The sequence below is a fragment of the Apodemus sylvaticus genome, chromosome 15 (assembly GCF_947179515.1).
Source record: "Apodemus sylvaticus chromosome 15, mApoSyl1.1, whole genome shotgun sequence".
NCBI classification, from domain to species: domain Eukaryota; kingdom Metazoa; phylum Chordata; class Mammalia; order Rodentia; family Muridae; genus Apodemus; species Apodemus sylvaticus.
The window spans coordinates 9,806,714-9,833,013 of NC_067486.1; positions in this window are offsets into that span (position 1 = coordinate 9,806,714).

Here is a 26,300-nt window from a genome sequence, read left to right on the forward strand (position 1 = left end):
AAGATTAGAGCAACAGCCATAACTTGCACACTAATTCTTCCTTAAAAGCTCCAGGAAAAGAAATGTGGTCTACCAGCTTATAGGCTCTGAAACTGTAGAAAATAAATATAGTTTTCCTTTTATGATTCCTTTTATTGGTTTTATTGAAATATTATTAAGATAGTCAAGTAAACTAGTTAAGGACTATGGTGTGCTGGTTAGTCTTAAAGGACAATTTGTCATCACCTAAAATCATAACCTAAAACCTGAGAAAATAGTCTCAATGGAGGAATGGCCTACATCAATTTGGTCTGCGGGCAGGTCTGTTCAGATTGTCTTGATTGTTAGTTGATGTAGTCTCAACCCATTGTGGGGCAGCTCCATTCCCTAGGCAGGGAAACCGAGACGAGAGCAAGCTGACAGCACGGTGCACTGGCTTCACTCTGCTCTTGACGAGGTAATTACAAGTAGATACAATATGATTAGTGGCTTAAGTACCTGATTCAGCTTCTCCTCAGTGGTGGACTACACTCTGGGTCACAACCTGCAATCCTAAGTCAAGTAGACATTTTGCCCTCTTATGTGGCTTTTGTTTAAGGTGGTTTATGGAAACAGTAGACATGACACTACAAGGAATGATTTTACAAAAGAAGTCCTGTCAGACTTTGTGGACCCGATGAGGAGGCCAGCACTCATTAGCAAATCTGTATCTGGGTATTGCACAACCTCCTTTGCTCATTTCAGGAGCTCTTTTTCTCTGTCTTAGGCAACAGACAGTAAGCACATGGAGGCAAGGTAGCTTTCAGATGCTCCTGCTTGTGTAGACCACACAAGATGTCTTCCTCTCTGTTCTTGTCGTTTTTTTTTTTTTGATGGTAGTACACATACAATCGCTTATTTTATGATGTGAATCTTACGATGACACAGGACATTTGAATATCCAGCTCTGTTTTAAGCACAGAGACCCTAGTGTGTATCCTTGTTCTCATCACTATTCTTTCTTTTCCTCCACATTCAAGTACAATCTTTTCCTCCTAAATATGGGAATGTTTGGAAATGGGAACTCTTCACTCCGCACAGGGAGAACTGGACTGCACTTAGTGCTTCCGTTTGCATTTAGGCCCCATGCAAAGTCAGCTTTTGACTTTCACTACTTCTACTTGCACAGGAGGAAGGACATTTTTCTAAGGTTAGGAAACAGGAGCATTACATATTTCCTATGAGAAAAGGGTTTGTCAAAATAACTAGTGTTCCATGCCATCTTGTGGTGGCCAACAGTCACCTTTGCACCCCTTAGAAGCTCTTTGCTACATCTTCTCAATCACAAGCACTTGGAAGAAGTCCCTGCAAAGAACTTCTGAATGTACAGGAACCCCCTTTGTGTTGTGACCATGACAAAAGGATGTGGCTAATAGGAGTTTCTACTACTTTAGCTGATTTCCTCTTACTGGAGTCTGTAGCTGTCTTACCTTCATCTCATCTCCACCATCCACCCAGCCTACACGTTCCTCTTCCGCTGGGGAAGAGGTGAAATAGGTCAGGTTTCTTATTCCCCTTGGAATGCCTTGTCACAGTTTAAAGCTGAGTTCATTTGTTTGCCATGAGACCTCTGCAGCCCAATGAACCACAGCAGTAAAACGTTCAGCTTCAAGAGGCTAGATCACAGTTTAAATCGTCTGCTTGGAAGCTTCACTCTTTGAGAGCTTTGTGTTCCTTTAGGGAAAGCAGAACTCAAGGCATTTTTAACTTCACAAATAAAGAGTGCTCGGATGCACATTTAAGAATTGAATGTATTCTTTGTACAACACATGGCCACTGAATCAAATAAATTAAAGCGATGTAGTATCTCTAGTATCTCATCTGGATAGATAGATATATCCTGATTTTATATATATATATATATATATATATATATATATATATATATATATATATATATATATATATACGTATACATATATAGTGTATACATCATATACACATACACATATACATATGTGTGCATATATATGTGTGTATGAGAGAGATGTATATGTGAATGAGAGAGAGAGGAACATATTAGAAAGTACAGTTTTTCACTCTAAGTTAGCTAATTGGCTTTTGCTATATAATGGGAATTCTTCTGAGAAAAGAAGAAAATTAACTTTTGTGAAAGAAAAAAAGGAAAGAAGGAAAGGAAGAAAATTATAATGCAGAATAATTTTAATGCATATTCATCTCCAGAAATGTTGTGCTAAGAGTGTATTGCAGGTAGATGTAAAATGATTTTAGTAAAAATAAGGTTAACACAGTTGTTCACCTTTTGCTCAGTTGTTCTCTTCTTTTTACAGAGCTGGGAACTTATACAAAGGCTGTGCACAAATACCTCTGTTACTAGCAGCAAAAATAAGAAAAGTCAATTGCTCAACATAGAAAAGGAATTCTAATAACTCATAGCACACTCATAAAACAATTCTATAGAGCCAGATATAGAAATATAATGGATTCTTATGTTTAAAAACACATATACATAGGTAGAATTTGAATATGTATATCTACACTTGTACCATGCATAGAACAAACAGTGAAACTTACATCCATAGTTGTCCCTAGCCAATAATTTTTTGAGATTTTGAGTATTTAGGTGAAGGCATTTGCAGTTGTGATGTAAGTAACTAAGTGCTGGTAATTGCACTCACATCCTCTGGAAGATCACTATGTGTTGTTAACTGCTGAGCCATCTCTCCAGCCTCACACCCACAGTTTTTATGCTTTTGCTTTTCTACACATTTTAATCTATAAACACAGTTTTACTAAATATTGCATTTAAAAAAAAAGTATTTTTAACATCAGTGTTAGCCTTTACAGTGTTTGCCTAAAAAAATAACCAAAAAAAAAAAAAAACAGGTGAGGATATCAGAAGTGAAGAGAGATTATTGTAGAGATAATATTACTTAGAAAATGAAAGAAAGCAAAAGAAAGAGGAACGGGGGAGGGCAAAGAAAGTGTGCCCTGGATCTTGTACCTAACGCTAAAAGTAAACATAGCTCTCAGTTCAGTTTCATCTCCAGAGCATCAAGTTCTCTCTGAGCCTGCAGCAAGCACTGAAAATACAGAAGCGTGACATGAGACTCACAGTATTCAGAAGATAGAAGGAAATGGATGCTGAAGGAGAAACGGGTTATGACTTGTATTAGGGTTCGAGTGAAATATCTGGGCTTTTCAAATACTTCGGCATTGGGTACTATTCTGCTCTATACCCTCCCCGGCTTCCTTTGCATCTGGGTAGTGGAGTACACAATAGCCTCAACTATGTCCTGATGAGAACAAGGGACACTGTTTTCAAGGCTCCATTGGTTTGGGATATATCTGTATGAGCAAATTTGTGTTGGATGGAGGCTGTGATTTATTATGAAAACTCCTACTCTTCTACGTGACATTCCAGATGGGCTTTAGGGTATATGCACTGATTAGGTGGATGATTTCTTCTTGCTATCTGTCCAGTATAGCACTTCCCTTGATTCAATTTTGGCAAAACATTAAGAAGTGCTAGGTTCCTTATATGTATGACACCCTGAACAGAAGCTGTTCCTCACGGGCTTCTTCTGAGTGGCAAGGATTCTACATGGAGGTCATAGATGCTGAAACAGAGCCTCTAGATGGAAGGAGTCAGGGACAGAAGAACAGGATCACAACATCACTTAGAACTAATCCTGGCTCAACCCCAGAAATGACCAGTGAAGAACCTCCCCACTGTGGTGCCTGAACTATATCCTCACCAGAGACATTGTAAAGTCAAAGTAACCATGTGATAGATCTCTTAGATCATAGAGAACACTGACAACCCAGAGGTGGAAAAGAAAAGGAATTGTAATCATTCTGAGCCTCTGAACAGTAAACAATGCACATTTATGGCCTTTATCCCTTTGAATGTAAAGGTTCAACAAGTAATTAAAAGATAAATGAGCTCAGGATTCCATTGTTGAATTAGGTACATAGCTAGATAAATGCTATGTGGCATCTGAAATGGTGCCTGTATATGCAGTGATGCTCTCCTACTTAACGTTAGTCTAGGTACCTTGGGTAGGCAAAGTAAAACAAACAAACAAACAAAAAACCCAGCATATTAAGATGAATGAAAAGTAAATGATGCCCCTGCTGTAACCTTATAGAAAAAAATCTGAACTATAAAACGATTGTTTCTTATGAACCTGAACTTCAGGATGGGTTCTATATAGACATTACACATATGATTCTATAAGAATTTGGTTTTAGTTTCTGGGTTATTATAGACTCAGAAAAATAAAGCACAGTCACTAACGGGATCTTCACAGCATACTTCTACTCTAAGGAAGTGATAGGTATTCTACTCTAAGTCAAAATTACACACATCTACCACGTTCATTCTCAGTAGTCATGACTACTATTGGAAAGTAAGAGAACACAAGAAAAACATAAAAATGGCTGTGCAGACTTGGGAGGTCCACCTGTTGGGATTGCCAGATAAACTATTACCTGTCCAATTATTCTTTAATTTTACATAAGTGGCAATCTTAGAATCTGAATATATATAATAAACTTTTAAGAATATGGCCTCTTATATTTTGAAATTAAACCTAATCAGTTTTACTTTTTTTAAAATAGAAGTATATTCCCACCAGTAGATGTATTAGGGTTCCCTGGAGAAACAGAGCAAATAGAATGAATACATACTTTAAAAGCATTGTCTGAGATTGGCTCACTACATAGGATCTTCGCACTGGAGAGGCAGAGAACATAATAGCTACTCAATCCATGGGAGTAGGTGCTTCATCAGTTCCAGCCTTGTGCTGAAGAACTGGAAGAATTCTTACCGAGGCACATCTTCATTCCATATCAGAGGTTCAGAGATGCTGTGTTCTCATACCTTGGAAGCAATACCGCCAGCTACAATGACAGGGACAGGACATCTGTCCCCAGAGGATTTTCATTAGGTTGAGTTCCGATCCCATCAGAACCAAGGCACAACACAATGGGATATACTCATATTTTTGAATGTTCTCTGAAATCAAATCAAAATGACCCTTAATGTCTGTACTTTTTTTTTGTAAAATAAGTTAACCCCTATTTTATCTCTGTTTAACAGTCTTGAAAAGAAAATAATGAGCTATAAATTTGGAGTCTCGTAACATATATAGTATTTGGTTGATGGACCAGATATCAACAGAGGAAGACAGATAGATAAACACTTCCTAAAAGCTTCTTTCCAAAGAAAGTGAACAAAACGTTTTGGTAGAAATATATCAGCCATGATTATGGTTGCCCCGCCATTAGGCCATTTTCTCCTCATCTCACCCCAAGTCAAGGCCTCAAAATCAGAAACCTAATGACTCTTCTCTTCATCGTATAGGAAGCTCAAACGGAGCTAGTTCTAATTATGAGCAAGAGACTTATTTCCAGAGCCACAGACGAGCTGGCACAGAAGGTGCCCTACTAGAAGGTGTTTCTCTAGACTGCAGTTCAACAAAGAGAAATGGGGGTGACTCAGACTTCCTACTTCAGGAAGGGAAAGCAAAGGGGATTTAAGCTGGATGTTAAATTGAAGAATGTGTATGCATTGACTAGAGTCATTCCAGTGCTTTATCTCATGAAATTAAAGTTTGGAGGAATGAGTCTGGAGGGACAATGAACCCTGATGTGTCTTGCAGCTGTTTTTTATGGTGTAACCACGATGATTCAGGATTATTGCCTCCAAAAAGTGCAACTGCCCTGTTACCACTCAGGGGGAACTCAGAAGTGAGGTTTGTATGATTAAGAACCTTTATCACAACTATCCCCATTGGTTTACTGACTCTTTCTATCTAGCGTATCCATAATTAATCAACACTAAAGAAAAGCCTAGAGGACCTTTGCAAGCTATTAACAAGAATGCACTGTAATTAAACAGAAATCTTTTCCTGTAGGGTTTTTTGAGTGTTTGGAGGGGGTTGCAAAAATATTTGAAAATAAGACTTTGATAACCAAACACATTTAAAGAAACTGTGAATTAAAGGAATGTAGGTTGTCTTTATAGGCTGCTAATCTATCTGTCTATCCCTTCAATATGATTTTTGTTCAAGTTTTACAAACAACCCCTTTATCCAGAAGCCAGAATGAGGCCACACTGAAAGAAGCAAATGGCTCCCAAGAGACACATGATGAATATCCTGAGAACTGAATACCCAAGACTTATGTAGAACCATTTGCTTTTTCAGAAACTGTGCATCTGGAGACTTGTACGAAAGGTCACAGCCTGCAGAGGCCAGGTATAAAAGCCAGTGCTTAACAGACCCCATCTGATGTCTTTATCAAGGGAAGTCTCCTGAAAATGGCAAATGAAACTGCATTCTTCAGGTCCTGGAGAAGAGAATTCACATTGGCTCAAAGGAACAGTGGCTGCCCGCTGGGAAGCATGAAGAAACTGCTGAGCTCCAGAGAAGAGATTTGTAAAGCTGCCTTTGCTGGCCCCGAAAGCCAATAGAGTCATGGCTCCTCACAGACCTGTATGATATAGGGTGCTGAAATTCTCCAATTCAGACCACAGATTAAAAAAACAAACAAACAAACAAACTGAAACTGGCCCAGAAAAATTGCTCAGTGGGTTAAGAGCACTGGATGCTGTTCCAGAGGTTCTGAGTTCAATTCCTAGCAACTACATGGTGACTCACAACCATTTATAACAGGATCTGATGATCTCTTCTGCTGTGCAGATGTAGATGAAGATAGAACACACACACACACACACACACACACACACACAAATAAATCTTTAAAAAATAAAACATAAAAAAATAGCATCCCAGTAGCAGGGAATGGACCCAGGAGATGGCACTGGGAGTGGGGCACTTACATCACTGAGTTTGGACCCCCAGCATCTCTAGAAAAGCCAGGCAAAGCCCTGTGTACTTCTCATCCCAGCATTGAGGAGACAGAGGCTGGAAAATCCCCAGGGCTGCTGGACAATCACCTAGCAAATGTGTGAGATCTAAACAAAAGGCAGACCCTAAATCAAAAATATAAAGCAGCGAGTGATAGATGCCTGATAATAACTTGCTTCCATATGCTCTACACACACGAAAACACCTGTCCACACACAGGCATACAATGGAACACCAGCACACACACACACACACACACACACACACACACCTGCATACACTCACACACACATACACACACACACACACATACACATACACACACATCCAAACACACACAGGAACTCTTGCACACACAGACGGAGAAACACCTACACATATATAAGTGCACACAGGAATTCCTCTACATTCACATGAAGAAGCACCTGCAGACACAAACAAACACACACAGGCACACACAAACACAGACATGGATATCTGTTCAGGCACATGGTATCTAAAAATTGTACAGTTTTGTTGAATTGAAGAACCATTCAAAAAAAATAGCCGGGCAGTGGTGATGCACGCCTTTAATCCCAGCACTTGGGAGGGAGAGGCCGGCAGATTTCTGAGTTGAAGGCCAGCTAGGGCTACACAGAGAAACCCTGTCTCAAAAAAAAAAAAAAAAAAAAAAAACAAAGAGGGGGAGAACCATAGATTTGTATTAGACAGTTTCTGGTTTTGTTTGCTCGATTTCTGTCCTGTTTTTATTAAGACACACAATAGAAGCAAAAAGATGGAAATAGAAGCATCTACTGAAGCTGAAGAGTTAGAATTCACACAGAGAATGTGTTATTGTTGCAATTTCATCTATCTAAGGCAACTGTTTTCCACTATATCTGAAGAGTGGTTTGACTAGTAGAAATTAAGTGATAAACCATGTCAAAGATTTACATTTGAGATGTCAAAACCATTGAGCCAAGCCAAGTCTTCAAAGCAGAGTTTATAGTCATTTCCTCTGTTAAGGCAACAATGGGCAAGCTTTTCCACATAAGGAAATGTGTTTGGTTTCAAAAATGTTCTAAACTCTCCAAAGTCCTCGTTGACTCACCCATTTAAGATATCTCATTCTTTCTCCTGTCTTGGGATGACCTTGGGAACTCATACTAGCCAACAGAAAATTGTAAGCAATGATGTCACAGTTTGAATCTTGACCTCGGTGGTCTAACTCTCACTAATAAACTGAGAATTGGTTTGTTCTTCTTGGATAGGAATCATGGGTAACAAGAAGGTTTTTGAAATGCTGGCTTCTGGTATATTTCCTTTTCCCTTGTGTGTCTGACAATAGGAAGGGTTTATAGTACTCATGACATCAAGTAGTACTCTCAAAGATTTCAGACCCTTTGCTGGCCTGAATTATCAGGACATTTACCCCTAAATATTTTCCAGTCCCCATGAAGACCTCTAGCATTAGGACCTGTAGGCTTTGCCTGGATGGGGCTAGTGTTAGAGTTCTCAGCCCTGAAGACAGTTCTTTGGAACTCTGGATCCTTAAAAACCTTCTTCTATATATCCATTCTTCTATTGTCTCTGGTTCTATTTCTTATCAAGTTCTCAACAGCTTAAGAGCTGAAGATCCCAGTGTCACAAGGAATCCACATCACATGTGTCATGGGAAGCTGACAGTGCCTGATTATACTCTTATGCGTCTTTATCCTATACTGTCGAGCACCTTCGGTTACCAATAGTCACTGGCCACAGAACTCAGGACAGCAGCTTCTGTTGGGACAGTACCAAAAGGCCAAACTAGTGAGTACTGGCTACAGCTGGGGTCACTCAGGCATAGGCATTTCCCAACACTATCCAGGAGGTTCACAAAGGATCCCTATACTCAACCAGGAGGCAGCCACTGTGGCTCATACCTGTGGATGCTTCTGGAGCCAGTCTGAAGTCTCTGGAAGTTATCAGCAGCTTCTTAGACTTTGATTTGCTCCCCTGAGGTTTCAGCTGTCACTTGTCAGCTGTAGATGTTTTGTGCTAGGGAGTTTCATCAGGAATGAGGAACCACTGTCCCAAGCAAGATTATTTGGGATCCCAGTGTAGGATAAGGTGATTAAGAGTCCTGCACTTGTAAGCCCCACACCCCCATGACTGGAATCAGGTGGTGTCAGCTTCCCATGGCACCTGTGATTTGGATTCTTTGTGGTGAAAATGGGATCTTCAGATCTCAAGTGTTCTTCATTGTTTCTATCCAATGGGTGCCGTTAGAAAAATCTCCTCATGACCAGTAGAGGTTGCCCACTGTGCTGCCCTTTGCTATTTTTGTTCCAGGTCTGTCTGGACTATAAGGAAAGGCCACTCAGGGTAGGTAACCCAGGGCACTGACTCCTAGCCCCCAAAATCAAGTGAGCCTCTGCGGCATGCACTGTTTTTACTGTGACCAATTACATCATAAAGACTGTGTTTTGGACCAATCAGAAGTAAGCCATCATCTCACAGTAATCCTTTCAGAGTTACTGTACAGCTTGTTAAAGTAGAAATGGTTTGTTCGGCCTTGTGATAGAATATCCAGCCTTATGTAGGCTGTATCTTCAAATTCCAAGAAGTTGTGTCATCTTGTATGTCATCATATTGAGGCATATTTGAAAGATGACTGGCTGTAACAGGCATGAGGTGATCTAGCTGCCTGACTGAAAGACTTCTGTTCAAGGGAATGCCTACATTGCAAGTCTAACAGTTGATAACCAGGAAGTTAAATTCTCCCATCCCCAATGACTTTGATTACTCAAAGGAAGTTAAACATTATTATGAGTTCCACAAACTTACAGAGCTACTAGTACTATCAACCTAACATGTCAACAGTGCTTAAGCATCATTCCTTTCTCCACGGCTGCCTTGCTGCTGCTCTGTGAGCAAACACCCACTAGGCCGAGGGCATGAACACCATGAGGAAGAGGATACCCTGGACTTGTCTGACAAAAGCTGTCTTTGGAATGTGAAAGATAGCAGCAATGACTGTTTTGTCCCCACCCAGAGATAACTACTGCTATGTGCTTAGCTTTGCTGAGACCAAAAGACATGTCCTGCTCACTCATAACCCTTGAGAAATAAAAAGCACCTTGCATTTTTACTCCACTGATTAGCTTGTTACACAGCAATAGCTAATGGGCACAGAACAAAGTAAGCTTAAAGATGAAATGACTGGAATTACACGTCAAGTATGGAATCAGATGTCACGTAATGTAGTTTAAAAGCACATTAATTGTAAGCCCTGTTAAGTAGACAAATGAGAGAAGTTCAACTACAAAAATGAACCTGTTAAGACACTGTTGAAGATGGAGGGGTCTTATAAATTGCAAGGGTAAACTAATATGGGAGTGTGCTCCTAAGACTCAACTCTTAAAAAATGGATAATTAGTTACCTTTTCTTGTTGCTATTGAAATACCTGAAGAGGAAAGACATCTAAATGGGACTACACGGTGGAGCAGGAGCCAGGCTGGGAAGTGGGAAAAGAGAGCTATATTTCTTGAAGTGATTCAATGGAGTTATTTCTCTCAGAGAAGACACACACCATGAAACATTAAGAATCAGATGACAGTTCGTATCATTTCTCTCCTCTGGGAAAAAATATGTAGGGCTTCTTCCACCTCCTGGAATTACTGTCACTTCTTCAAAAAGATAGAGAGGTTCTTGCTTCATCATTCTTCCCAGAAGATCAAGAACAGCAGTGTTTATGCTTCTCATTCTATAATGTGATCCTGGATACCATTTATCTAATTTAAGATTCTATTACACTTGATGTGAGAGTAGCTACTTGTTTTGACATCCATCGTCCATGTGACTCCCTGTAGAGGCTCTCCATCTGACACGTCTTGTCAACATAGCTCATCAGTTTGTTACCTTTGAATCATAGTTCATGCTGAAGCCAGCTCACTCGTTTTCCTGCTTCTCCCTTCCCCCTTTTCACTTTGTCCCTTTCTCTAGCCTTCTTCTCTTTACTCTTGGTTTAGCTATACATCAAATAAAGCTGAAGTATGTGGCAGTGAAGTGAATTCAAGGGGAAGATTTCAGGAAAGTTCTTGCATATTCTAACACATTGGTGAGGAAAGAATCACCCCTGTGTGCTGCTGTTGTTAGTAGATGATAACAAACTTCCTTTCCAATCAGGCATCTCCAGTGGTGTCTATGGGACTTACTCAAAGATGAGCAGGAAGGCTCCAGTGTTTTCTGGTTTCTCACCTTCTCTGGATTTTAGACACTACCAGATTCCATGTCTTCTTGGTGTTCAAGGTTAGTAGTTTCTTACAATTTTCTTTCAAGTATTCTTTTGGCTCCTTTTTATTATACTGATTTTGTCTGATGGGTCATATTTTCATTTATTATGAGAACTCTTTGGAGTACACTGGGCCCATCTGTACAGATAATGCAGGATAGTCTCTTGACTCTAAGATCCATGTTTAATCAAAGTTTAAAAATCTCCTTTGCCATGTAAGATAACATGTCAGGAGCCATAGGGGACAGGCTAATAACTAGCAGGTGATCATCCTAAAATGGCCTGCTTCGGATTGTTATATAATCTGCGACAGGTATGCCTTTATTAAGCAAGGCTGTAAGGGACTCACTTTAGGAAAGATTCCTGCTACTAATATGTTTTTCCTATTATTATTAAACAAATAAAACAATCACTAAGTAGTAGCACACTCCCCTGGAGCAGATTACTGTAGATTCACGAAGATGTACTGTCTTGTAGTGATGCTATATGGACAAATAGATAACTTAAGTCTTAATGATGATCCTATAAGAATTCCTAAAATTATATCTGTGATTATTAAGCTCTTTTACAGTGGGACTGCTATTAGTTCCTTTTCTGATAGTCAAAACTGCAATGAGAACTCTGCCAGTCTCCCAAGTGTCACCATTTAATTGCTCTTAGATGACAACCACACTTTCTCCCACTTATAGCACATTTCAAGAGGTAATAAAACAATTAACTAAAGGTCATAAAAAGAGAACTAACAATTTATTATAGATTCTATAGGACAGAAGATAAAATATTGACTTGGTTTATCTATAGAAAACGTCACTAATAACTTAGTTATAGGCTTAAACCTTCAGTGAACCTGTGGAGCTGAAACAGGCAATGGATGTTTAGACAGGTGATGGATGCATCAAACATTCTCTGTTGTAAACTTCTAATTCATTTTATGATTTGATTTTTTTGTGTTAACTTCTGATGAACTTTGTAACATGTGATCATGTATTCTGAATGATGTACAAGTACTATGGGCAAAGAGATGTGTGTGAGTGTGTGTGTGTGTGTGTGTGTGTGAGAGAGAGAGAGAGAGAGACAGAGAGAGAGAGACAGAGAGAGAGAGAGAGAGAGAGAGAGAGAGAGAGAGAGAGAGAGGGAGAGAGAGAGAATTTTTTGCCGTTCTCCATTTAGAGTAGATTTTTTTCCCTTTCCCCACTTACAGTCCTGCTTTTCCCCTTAGATAGCTTTCATAGGACATTTTTTACAATTTAGTGATAAATGCTATAACCACTTCTCTAAGTGTACCATTTTCTTCCTGAGACTTCCAACTAGCAGGCTGAAAATTAGAGCCCAGCAGTTTCTGCTGAGATAAAATAAAGGCCACATTGCTTAATCCTCCCCTGTTGGGCTACAGGTGTCAATCACCTAAGCCAGCAGTCTTTGGCCCTCAAGAAAAGCAAGAAAGTTTTTAGGACATTTTAGAAATTATCATCAGCATTTCAGTACAGTTAGATACCTAGAAAGCCCTGAGACCCTCAGACTTTAAAGCCATCACCATAGTCCTACTCTGTGACCCCGCCACTACCCTCTCCAGGCCAGGAGGCTCCCAGCAATAACATATTTATAAATTTTAAGAATGAGGATATAAAACTCTGAATGGGCCATAACCTAACTGCCACATACAATAACCAGAAAAGAATTTTGAATACAAACTGAATACTAAGCAAATCTTAGAAAGTAAAACAAATTATGGCAATGATTTATTAACATAACTAATCTTAAAATGAGTATACCTTGAATATGTTGATTTTTTTATTTTCTATATTCTTTGTTAACATTCCAAATGCTTTCCCCTTTCCCGGTTTCACCCTCCCCATATGTCACATAAGTCCTCTTCTCTCCACCCATTCCCCAATCACCCCCTCCCATTTCTCTGTCCTGGTTCTCCCCTACAATGCTGGACCAAGCCTTTCCAGGAACAGAGCCCTCTCCTTCCTTCTTCTTGGGAATAATTTGATATGCTAATTGTGTCTTGAGAATTCAGAGCTTCTGGGCTAATTAATAGCCACTTATCAGTGATTGCATTCCATGTGTATTCTTTTGTGATTGTGTTACCTCACTTAGGATGATATTTTCCAGTTCCAACCATTTGCCTAAAAAAATTCATGAATTCATTGTTTTTAATTGCTGAGTAGTATTCCATTGTGTAAATATACCACATTTTCTGTATCCATTCCTCCATTAAGGGATACTGGGTTCTTTCCAGCTTCTGGCTATTATAAATAAGGCTGCCATGAACATAGTTGAGCATATGTCCTTATTGCATCCCAGGGAATCCTCTGGATATATGCCCAGGAGTGGTATAGCAGGGTCCTCTGGAAGAGTCATGCCCAGTTTTCTGAGGAACCCCCAGACTGATTTCCAGAGTGGTTGTACCATCTTGCAATCATCCCCGCCAACAACTGCTGTCTCCTGAGTTTTTAACCTTAGCCATTCTGACTGTGTGAGGTGAAATCTGAAGGTTGTTTGGATTTCGATTTCCCTAATGACTAAGGATGTTGAACATTTCTTAAGGTGCTTCTCAGCCATCTGAATTTCTTTAGGTGAAAATTCTTTGTTTAGCTTTTTACCCCAATTTTAATAGGGTTATTTGGTTCTCTGGGGTCTAACTTCTTGAGTTCTTTGTATATATTGGATATTAGCACTCTGTTAGATGTAGGGTTGGTGAAGATCTTTTCCCAATTTGTTGGTTGCCATTTTGTCCTTTCAACATGTCCCTTGCCTTACAGAAACTTTGTCATTTTATGAGGTCCCATTTGTCAATTCTTGGACTTAAAGCATAATCTATTAGTGTTCTGTTTAGGAACTTTTCCTCTGTGCCCATGTCCTCAAGGGTCTTCCCCAGTTTCTTTTCTATTAGTTTCAGTGTGTCTGGTTTTATGTGGAGGTCCTTGATTCACTTGGAGTTGAGTTTAGTACGAGGAGATAAGAATGGATCAATTTGCATTCTTCTTTATGCTGACCTCCAATTGAACCAGCACCATTTGTTGAAAAGGCTACCTTTTTTCCACTGGATATTTTCAGCTCCTTTGTGGAAGATCAAGTGACCACAGGTGTATGGGCTCATTTCTGGGTCTTCAATCCTATTCCATTGGTCTTCTTGCCTGTCACTGTACCAATATCATGCAGTTTTTAACACTGTTGCTCTATAGTATTGTTTGAGGTCTGGGATACTGATTCCCTGCCTCAGCATCCTTTCATGCTAAAATCTTGGAAAGAACAGGAATTCAAGGCCCATACCTAAACATAGTAAAAGCAATATACAGCAAACCAGTAGCCAACATGAAACTAAATGGAGAGAAATTTGAAGCAATCCCACTAAAATCAGGAACTAGACAAGGCTGCACTCCATATCTTTTCAATATAGTACTTGAAGTTCTAGCTAGAGTAATTAGACAACATAAGGAATAAGGATGTCAAATGGATACAAATTAGAAAGGAAGAAGTCAAACTATCACTATTTGCAGATGATATGACAGTCTACTTAAATGACCCAAAAAAAACTCCACCAGAGAACTCCTACAGCTGATAAACAACTTCAGCAAAGTGGCTGGTTATAAATCAACTCAAGCAAATCAGTAGCCTTCCTATACTCAAAGGATAAGCAGGCTGAAAAAGAAGTTAGGGAAATGACACCCTTCACAATAGCCACAAACAATATAAAGTATCTTGGTGTAACTCTAACCAAACAAATGAAAGATCTGTATGACAAAGACTTCTGGTCTCTGAAGAAGGAAATCGAAGAAGACCTCAGAAAATGGAAAAAATCTTCCATGCTCGTGGATTGGCAGGATTAATATAGATAAAATGGCCATCTTGCCAAAAGCAATCTACAGATTCAACGCAATCCCCATCAAAATCCCAACTCAGTTCTTCATAGAGTTAGAAAGAGCAATTCTCAAATTCATCTGGAATAACAAAAAACCCAGGATAGCTAAAACTATTCTCAACATGTTGATTTTTTAAATTAAAAATTAATTGCATTAATTTGTGAATTTTAGGATATAGTTTGAAAATTTTACAAAATTTCATGGAAAATAAATATATTTTCTTCAATAATGCTTTGACTTAGGTTGATTCATGATTCAATGTGTCCTGGCAAAGTTGTCTTGAATATCAGCCCAAGTGAATAAATTACATGTAGCCTTTAATGAAAGGCAAAAAGACATAAATCTGTATGATACTTTGGCTTCTCATGTATAAATTGATGTATATCTCCTGGAATTTTGGCATCTAGATAATGTCACTTCGATAATTAACCTGTAGTCAACCTATTCTTTCCTTTCAAGAATAAGGTTATTGCATCAGCCACAGAATAAGAAACATATTCCATAAAAGCCATCCATTCAGGAACCATTACCTCTTGTTTAAGGGAAATGTATCAGACATCTTAAAATCTTAAGGCTTCCTGACCCTGAATTTCTTATGACTTGGATACGCTAGTATATTCCCTATACTGATCACTGAGTGGGAACTAGAGATTAAAATGATGAGACAATCAGAAGGCACATACTGTTTAATAGACTTACTTATTCTCAAATTCTAGAGTCCTAGTAAAAAGGTTTGGGGACATAAATGAAAGATATAGTACATAACTTGAATTTTTGTGTCCTTGCAAATTCATAGATCTGTATTCTAACTGCAAGGTGATGATCTTAAGTAGTGGATGCTCTAAGGAAGGGTTAGACTTGTAACAGCACATTTCCCATGAATATGATCAATGTTCTTAGGGAAAAGAACTGGTGAGACTCACTAGCTCTTTTCATAGGAGGACATAGCAAAAAAGAAAAATAATGTTTTGTTTGAACAAGAGGCTAGTTCCTACCTGATACCAAATCTGCCAGTGCCTTGAGTTTGGACCTCCCAGTCTCCAGACTCTGGGGAAAGAGTCCACATTGATTATAAGACACTTAGTCTTCGGAATTTTACTGCTATGTGTTGAGTAGACTAGATAACACAGTCTGCTAATACTGATTGGGTCTCAGTTGTATTGATGTGGAAGTGTGTACTCAAGCTGCCTTTCCCACAGGCACTTAAGAGAACCATCAATGTGACTATTGAACTAAAACGACTGATGTACAAGGTTTTAGAGGTGGAATAGAAAACTGAAGTTGAATGTGAGGGTTAGCATTGTCATTAGTATAGGAAGATGGTAAAACCTACTGGGAAACTCAATGCTATGTAGCCACATGAGGGTGTGTAATCTGGTAGCATACTGATTCCTGGATGATCACACTCTGCTTCTAGGCTTTTTTTCTTTTTAAAGCCTCCATCCAGCCAAATCTACTTGAATGTCTTATTTAACCTGACATTAATCTTTAAAAAAAAAAACCACTATTTGTTTATTGACGAATAAGTTCTTTCAGGGGAGATAAATGCTAATTTTACTTCCTAGACACAAGGAACTAACATTTTGAATTATTAGAGTGTATCCATGGCCATGGAGGCTTAACTTTGTTAACTCTCTCACATTGGTAATTTCTTAGCCTGCTTTGACATTTAAGATCATTAAGGAGACTAGAAAGAGAAATAAAAGGGGAGAGGAGGGGACAGGTATTCTGAGAATCATATAAGCCAGGATAAGCCAAGTGCCTGAAATGTACCTTCTGTAGAATATAATATGTTAAGCTTAGATTGAGATTAATACTTTAGCATTTTTCACTCTAAAATGTTAAAATTGGAGAATACCACATAGCCCCTTTCTGTCTTGTAATTGACTGCCATGCAGGGTATTCCACAGAGTCACCATCTAGTTCCTTCTGTTTGCACAACTGCCCACAACCACGTTCTGACACTGTGATAAATACAAGGAGACAGATAAGGAAGGGTTTGCTGCTTGCCTTTAAGAAAAGCACTTGAGGTTTTAAGGCCAGCAATTTCTACTGTGTCAGGAAACAGAAGTGCCCTGTGAGAACTATGAGGAGAAGCAGGAAGGCAGCAGCAGATGTCTAGAAAGGGCGCGGAGATGATGGTACTAGATAGTGAGATGAGGCATATATTCAAGAAATAAGATAGTGTTAGAAAAACAAAGAATAAAATTATGCAGAATAAAATAAAGTGTTAGAGAGATATAAGACACTGTAAAGTGAATAAAAGTTTAGGGTCATGACTTAGATGATAATGAACCTAGCTGACTTCACACAGGACTTGTTAGTTGAACACGTTTCACATTTTAATGGTGAAATTGTCAACTTTTCCTACTTAATCCTGCCCCTTGTTTCCATTTTCTCCCTCATCTAAACTTGTACCTTTCAACATACACACAGAAATAGTTTGTTGCTTAGGGAATTATTAGTGAACAAATGGAATATAGAACATTTTACCCTTTGGACAGGCAATAGCTTTTGGGACATCCCCTGTTCCAGTTGTTTCAGACCCACATGAAGACCAAGTGGTGCATATGCTACATATGTGTGGAGAGGCCTAGGTCCAGGCAGTCTATGTGTTTTCGTTGGTGGTTCAAACTCTGAGATCCCCAAGGGTCCAGGTTAGTTGATTCTTTTGGTCTTCCTGCAGAGTTCCTATCCCCTTCTGGCCCTGTCATCTTTCTCCTAGTCTTCCAGAAGAGTTTCCAAGCTCCATCTACTGTTTTGTTGTGGGTTTCTACATCCCTCTGAATCAGCAGTTGGGGTGGAACCTCTCAGAGGACAGCAATGCTAGTCTCCAGTTTGCAATCATAGCAGAGTGTCATTAATAGTGTCAGGGATTTGTGCTTGCCCATGGGATGGGTCTCAGGTTGGGTGGGTTATAGGTTGGCCATTCCCTCAGCCTCTGCTCTATCTCCTGTCCTGCATTTCATGTAGAACGGATAAATTCTGGGTCAAAGATTTTGTGGGTGGGTTGGTCCCTCTATCACTCCACTGAGGTTCCTACCTGGCTATAGAATATGGCCAGAATTTATGGCTTCTTCAGGTTCCATAGCCCCATGCTGAGTGTCACTCCCTTATCCTAGGTATCTGTCATATCCAAAAGATGCACCACACCTCCTCACCCCCATAAGTTGGATATTTTCATGGTGATGTAGCCATTTCTCCTGTCCTTTCCCATACCTGACCCTGAATTCCCCCATTCTCTTCCCCATCCCTCCTTTCCAGTTCCCTCTGTCCACCTGCTTTTCATTTCCTTTTCTAAGTGCGATTCAAGCATCCTCACTTGAGCCTTCCCTCTTGTTTAGCTTCTTTGGGCCTGCATAGTATAACATGGTATCTGTATTTTATGCCTAATATCCACTTTTAAGTGAGTACCTACCATGCATGTACTTTTGGTACTGAGTTACCTCACTCAGATAATGATATTCCCAAGTTCCAAGCATTTGCCTACAAACTTCATGATGTCTTTGTTTTCAGTAGCTGAATAGTATTCCATGGTGTAGATGTACCACATTTTCTTTATCCATTCTTCTGTTGAGACACATCTAAGTTGTTTCCAGTTCTTGGCTATTAAGAATAAAGCTGCTCTCCAGCTCCATCCATTTGCCAAAGAATTTCATGAATTCATTGTTTCTAATGGCTGAATAGTACTCCATTGTGTAGATATACCACATTTTTTGCATCCACTCTTCTGTTGAGGGATACCTGGGTTCTTTCCAGCATCTGGCAATTATAAATAGGGCTGCTATGAACATAGTAGAGCATGTATCCTTATTACATGGTGGGGAATCCTCTGGGTATATGCCCAGGAGTGGTATAGCAGGATCTTCTGGAAGTGAGGTGCCCAGTTTTCAGAGGAACCGCCAGACTGATTTCCAGAGTGGTTGTACCAATTTGCAACCCCACCAGCAGTGGGGGAGTGTTCCTCTTTCTCCACACCCTCTCCAACACCTGCTGTCTCCTGAATTTTTAATCTTAGCCATTCTGACTGGTGTAAGATGAAATCTCAGGGTTGTTTTGATTTGCATTTCCCTAATGACTAATGAAGTTGAGCATTTTTTACGATGCTTCTCCGCGATCCGAAGTTCTTCAGGTGAGAAATCTTTGTTTAACTCTGTACCCCATTTTTTAATAGGGTAGTTTGGTTTTCTGGAGTCTAACTTCTTGAGTTCTTTATATATATTGGATATTAGCCCTCTATCTGATGTAGGATTGCTGAAGATCTTTTCCCAATTTGTTGGTTGTCGATTTGTCCTCTTGATGGTGTCCTTTGCCTTACAGAAACTTTGTAATTTTATGAGGTCCCATTTGTCAATTCTTGATCTTAGAGCATACGCTATTGGTGTTCTGTTCAGAAACTTTCTCCCTGTACCGATGTCCTCAAGGGTCTTCCCCAGTTTCTTTTCTATTAGCTTCAGAGTGTCTGGCTTTATGTGGAGGTCCTTGATCCATTTGGATTTGAGCTTAGTACAAGGAGACAAGGATGGATCAATTCGCATTCTTCTGCATGCTGACCTCCAGTTGAACCAGCACCATTTGTTGAAAAGGCTATCTTTTTTCCACTGGATGTTTTCAGCCTCTTTGTCGAGGATCAAGTGGCCATAGGTGTGTGGGTTCATTTCTGGATCTTCAATCCTGTTCCATTGATCCTCCTGCCTGTCACTGTACCAATACCATGCAGTTTTTAACACTATTGCTCTGTAGTATTGCTTGAGGTCAGGGATACTAATTCCCCCAGATTTTCTTTTGTTGCTGAGAATAGTTTTAGCTATCCTGGGGTTTTTGTTATTCCAGATGAATTTGTTAATTGCTCTTTCTAACTCTGTGAAGAATTGAGTTGGGATTTTGATGGGTATTGCATTGAATCTGTATATTGCTTTTAGCAAAATGGCCATTTTATCTATATTGATTCTACTGATCCATGAGCATGGGAGGTTTTCCCATATTTTTGACGTCTTCTTCCATTTCTTTCTTCAGAGTCTTGAAGTTCTTGTCATACAGATCTTTCACATGTTTGGTAAGAGTCACACCAAGATACTTTATACTGTTTGTGGCTATTGTGAAGGGGGTCATTTCTCTAATTTCTTTCTCAGCCTGCTTATCCTTTGAGTATAGGAAGGCCACTGATTTGCTTGAGTTGATTTTATAACCTGCCACTTTGCTGAAGTTGTTTATCAGCTGTAGGAGCTCTCTAGTGGAGTTTTTTGGGTCACTTAGGTTGACTATCATGTTATCTGCAAATAATGATAGTTTGACTTCTTCCTTTCCGATTTGTATCCCTTTGACCTCCTTATGTTGTTGAATTGCCTGAGCTAGTACCTCAAGTACAATATTGAAAAGATAAGGAGAAAGGGGACAGCCTTGTCTAGTCCCTGATTTCAGTGGGATTGCTTCAAGTTTCTCTCCATTTAGTTTGATGCTGGCTACTGGTTTGCTGTATATTGCTTTTACTATGTTTAGGTATGGGCCTTGAATTCCTGTTCTCTCCAAGACTTTAAGCATGAAAGGATGCTGAATTTTGTCAAATGCTTTTTCAGCATCCAATGAAATGACCGTGTGGTTTTTTTCTTTGAGTTTGTTTATGAAGTTGAATGCATTGATGGATTTCCGTATATTGAACCAATCCTGCATCCCTGGGATAAAGCCTACTTGATCATGGTGGATGATTGTTTTGATGTGTTCTTGGATTCGGTTGGCAAGAATTTTATTGAGTATTTTTGCATTGATGTTCATAAGGGAAATTGGTCTGAAGTTCTCTTTCTTTGTTGGATCTTTGTGTGGTTTTGGATATACCACAATTTTTGCATCCATTCTTCTGTTGAGGGATACCTGGGTTCTTTCCAGCTGCTGGAGAACATCATACTAAGTGAGGTAACCCAGTCTCAAAAGATCAATCATGGTATGCAGTCACTAATAAGTGGATATTAGCCTGGAAAACTGGAATACCCAAAACATAATCCACACATCAAATGAGGTACAAGAAGAATGGAGGAGTGGCCCCTGGTTCTGGAAAGACTCAGTGTAGCGGTATAGGGCAATACCAGAACAGGGAAGTGGGAAGGCATGGGTGGGAGAAGAGGGGGAGGGAAGGGGGCTTATGTGACTTTCGGGGAGTCGGGGACCAGAAAAGGGGAAATCATTTGAAATGTAAATAAAAAAAATATACCGAATAAAATAAAAATACATTGAAAAAAAGAAAAAAAAGAATAAAGCTTCTATGTACATAATTGAACAAGTGTCTTTGTGGTATGGTGGAGCATCTTTAGGGTATATATGCCCAGGGGTAGTATAGCTGGGTCTTGAGGTAGAACTATTGTCAGTTTTCTGAGAAACCACCAAATTGATTTCCAAAGTAGTTGTACAAGTTTCAACTCCCACCTGCAATGGAGGAAGTGTTCCTCTTGCTCCATAGCCTCACCAGCATGTTTGCAGGATATGTTCTTCTAGCTGGACTGCCTTGTCAGGCCTCATTGGGAGAGGATTAATGCAGCCTTGCAGAGATTTGATGTGTCAGGGCAGGAGGATACAGAAAGAAGCCCCTCACCTGCTCAGAGGAGAAGGGGAGAGGGTATGTTGGGCCTTTGTGGAATGGAGTGACCAGAAAGGGGCAGGGGCAGTGAGCAGGATATAAAGCGAATAATAATAAGTATAAAAAAGATTTCTCAAGAAAACTACAAAAAGCAAAACAAACAAGAAATTAAGCACATGCACACACATACACAATGTAGGGAGAGAAACAGAAAAAGTATTTATTAGATGTCTGTATTATGCTGTAATAGTTAATTATTTAAGATTTATCGGAGGTCATAAACAAAATGTCTTGTGGTGACAGATTCTGTGTTCTATTGTGGATATATTTCATAAATAATTAAGTAACAAATTGTGCTGTAAAAATGAAGTGTAATATAAAAAGGGGAAAAAGAACATATACATGCATACATACATACATACATACATTATACATATGCATATACATATACCTATACATATACATATACATATACATATACATATACATATACATATACATATACATATACATATACATATACATATACATATACATATACATCATATACATATACATGTACGTGTACATACATACATGCATACGTACATACATTATACATATAAAAGGGAAAAAAGAGCACTTAAGAGATGCAAAGTCTGCCCTCTAGCCAGGTGCTTCTCTGCCATCTATGATTCTTGCTACACAGTGTTCACTTACAGGAGAAACAAAGTTTGCAAAAGCAGAGACTTTAATCAGATGGGAGGAATGTGGCTACTCTTTGTTTCTCCTTCTTTTGTTACTGTTTCTTTTGTTGGATTGTAGACCTATTGTTCAGCATTGTTAATAAGAGCATTGCCTGTTTCAAAATTGCAAAGACAGTAAGTATATATGCTCTCTATCCCTACAAAGAAATGCTAAGTAACTGAGGTGATGGATGGTTAACTAGAACAGAGAGGGAATTGCTCCACATTGTACGCATAAGTCATCATCTCACTTTTCATGCTGTAAAGTTACATAATTGTCTACTATTAACTTGTAATTTTTCTAAAAGGAGAGTCAGTATAAAAACAATCATGCTCAAGAAAAAATTGGATGCTGGAGTACTCTGAAGCAGATGTTTTATCTTTTCCCACATCGTCCTTTTCTTTATGGAATTTGCAAAGTCTCATGTGAATCCTAGAGTTCTAGCTTAATCACAGGCTCATATTCCTGAAGGGAAGAAAATACCTGAGACATGGCAGAGGACAACAGAAAAGGACTTACATCCTCAACAAAGCCTGACACTTAGTCAGTACACTATCCTCATCTTCAGAAATAGATTTTTTTCACCACCTAAGATATATTAAGTCAAGATTTTATCATATAAATCTTAAACACGAACAAATTGGAAACTACTCCTAATTGACCAGCTGCTTCATGCCTCATCTGCACTTTCATTAAGACACAACAGGGACATGAAAATACATGAGAATAGTGTCAATACATGTAATGACTTGCTCAAATATAGAAAGGATGCGGTTGAAAAGATGGTTCAACAGTTCAGAGCATGTGGTACTCTTGCAGAGGACTTGAGATTTATAGCCATCATACCCAGAAAGGAGCTCATGTTTATCTATAACTCCAGTTCAACAAAGTCTAATACCCTCTTCAGGTTTCAGTGAAATTCATGCCATTCATGTGTGCATGTCCACATCCATACCTACACAAAAGCAGTCCCCCGTACCAAAAAGAGACACACACAGCAACACACACACTCACTCACATGAATAAACAAAATGTTAAATAAAATCCATAAACCTAACAATATTGACTAAGAAAAGAATAAGATTGATTATATCTTAGATCACAGCTAGGCATAATATGTCTTTTATATGTTTTAAATAATAAAATTGATATCAGACAATGCACGTGTTATTCATTGTTTCTTATATAAACTAAACAGGTGCCCATGCCTAATTTCAAATTCTTGCAATATATTTATATAAATCTTAGTTTAAAAAATTTAGTGTGTAACAAATTTTAGATATTTCAATCAGGGATATTTTATAAGTCTAAGCTAGAATTATTTATATATAGTATGTAAATATATATAAGATTCTTTTTAAAAGTTTCAGTTAACACACATGCATACACACACACATACACACACACACACACACACACACACACTATGTAGTTGCTATTCTGTAGGTCAGGTACCTGATATATTTCTAATATTTTTTTACAACTGATTAAATGTCACATAACTACACATCAGTGTGGAAGATTCCCAGTCCTGATTTCAGAAGTGATATTCCATGTGGCAGTAAACACAGCTTTTCACAGCCTCTTAGTTTTGATATTAACATGGCTGTATGCATGCCCTGGACAGAAAATAATAAATGAATGAATGAATGAATGCATTTGCAATTTGTTAGCTGCTAATTTTCCACCAGTTGAACATTTTAAAAAATGTGCATCCATTCGGAAAAAGCATATTTTCCCAAGGAGAAAGTAAAACATTATCTATTTGATTCACCTATTATAAAGTTTTGGATTAATGCAAAAAACAAACAAACAAAATAACCAGTACAAAGATGTTCAGCTCTCTGAGGCTGCATTACAACCCACATAGCCCATTATTTTCTCACTTTTCTTCCTTATTTTGATTTTTTTAAAAAAGACTATTTTCCCCCAAGTGTGTCAAAAACACTGACATGTGGTAAGACCTCTGGAGTCATTATATACAAGCTAAGCCCATGAGTTCACTAATTTATGAAAAACAACATGTCAGAATCATAGGAAGAGTCGTGTTTCATTTTAACTTACAGTACAAAACATAATCCCTCAAGGTTTGTTACATTCTCAGCAGTTAGACGAAAGTGGAATAATTGGGAAAGAAAAAAAATGTGCATGGTTGTCTGTCAGTTTTATGGTCATGTATTGAAGACACATAGCCCAAGGAATACAGCTATTGAAGTTCATCCACAAGAGTGCTTATATGATAATATAAACTTCACAAAAATGAGTGAACCAAAGCTTTTACTCCCTCATTGCTTATGAAGCACACAGTTATGTTAACACCGTGTCTTGCCTGCTGTTTGATATAGTTGTATTATTTCCACCACCTACTGAAATTTTGGCAAAAGTTATTTGAATAACTACTTGCACAACTATTAAATCTTATATAGCATGACATCTTACAACTCTCAAGTGAAATGTTTATTTGGAGATGTCAAAAAGATAAAAACTAAATATATTTATGATGACATATAGGATACATTTTCTTATTAGTTTGATATTTTTCTATTTGTATATATAAATTTCAGAATTAAATTGGATGAATCATGTAATTATTCATGTAATGATTCAATATATTCATTTTGTCTCCCCCTTTACCTTTATATAACATAGTGATGCAGATAATTAATAGTATCAAGGTTTTTATGAAATGCAATAACTATACTCCCATAAATTCTGTCCAATAGATTCAGAATATCTCTCAACTCATAGTACATAATCATTTTTATATTTCTGTCTCATTAACTTAAGCTTTGAAATCCATGGACTTCTTCATTTTCTATTTCCCAGCTTCTGCTTTGCACAATTTTCTACATTCTGTGTTCAATCTCAAGGTGGAATGCAATTACTTCTCTTAAGACATTTCCTTGGTTATTGAAACCAGCAATACTGTGTTAGTCTTTGGATTAGTCAAGGTTCTCTAAGGGATCATAATAAACAGAAGAACTATATATTGGAATTATTGTTCCCATATACAGTTTGTGCAGTCGGGTAATGATTGTTTCCACATTGTAAAAGCTAAGAACCTGGTAGCTTCAGTCCATGAGATTGGATGGCTCAGCACTCTGACTCTGGCACATAAGACCTGGAGCATCCTAGAGAGCTACTGTGTCCCTGTATAAGCTAGAAAGCTAAAGAATCTTGCTTCTTAAGTCAGCAAAGAAAGGCAGCTGCATGAATTCACCAGCAAGATGTGAAAGCAGACAAAAATATTCAACTTTAAAGGGGATGCCTGCAACAAATTCCCCCATTCACCTATGCATCCATTTGATCAATCTAAAAAATCAACAGCCATTGTGCGTTCCAGGACTATTTCTGGTCCTGTACACAAGGGATGCAGTCAAGATGGAAAATAGTCATACTTGTCTCTATTTCTTTTTACTTAGTAGTACAGTTTTCACCGCAGATGCTGTTCTTTTGTTTAAATCTCCTTTAGTCCCTTCAAGCTACATTTGCTGACAAAGCTGGTTGCAAAGATTTTGAGCTTTGCTGGCTGTATTCCGTTAATATTATCTGTCTGCTTGTTTCATTATTTGGACAGTGGAAGTTAGATTTAGGCATCAAATCAAAGCTGGACTTGAAGTATTTTAGCAATAGCTGTTTTCAAATCTCATGGAATAACTGTTGCTTGCTTCATAGAGTTCAATGCCCCAAATTCCTTATACTTGTCTATCTCCAATTTCTAAGTTTCAAACTTTCAATATTTAGGTTTATTCAATGGTTATGTTTTATGATTTCACAAGTGAGTAAACATGGAAGAAAAGTGGAGTTGTGGAGAAATAATCATTAGTATATAAAATTATAAACACAGGCTTTTCTGACCAATAGAATTAATTATAGGCATATGACTCAGGTATTACACGACGACAAGCAAAACTTTCCAACTTTTTGTCTTCTTCATTGTTTGACCCAATCCAGTCATACAAGATCTTAATTATGAAAATTCTAGTAAAGTGTTAAGAATTCCCATTTTTATACAGCTTGATGAATTAGG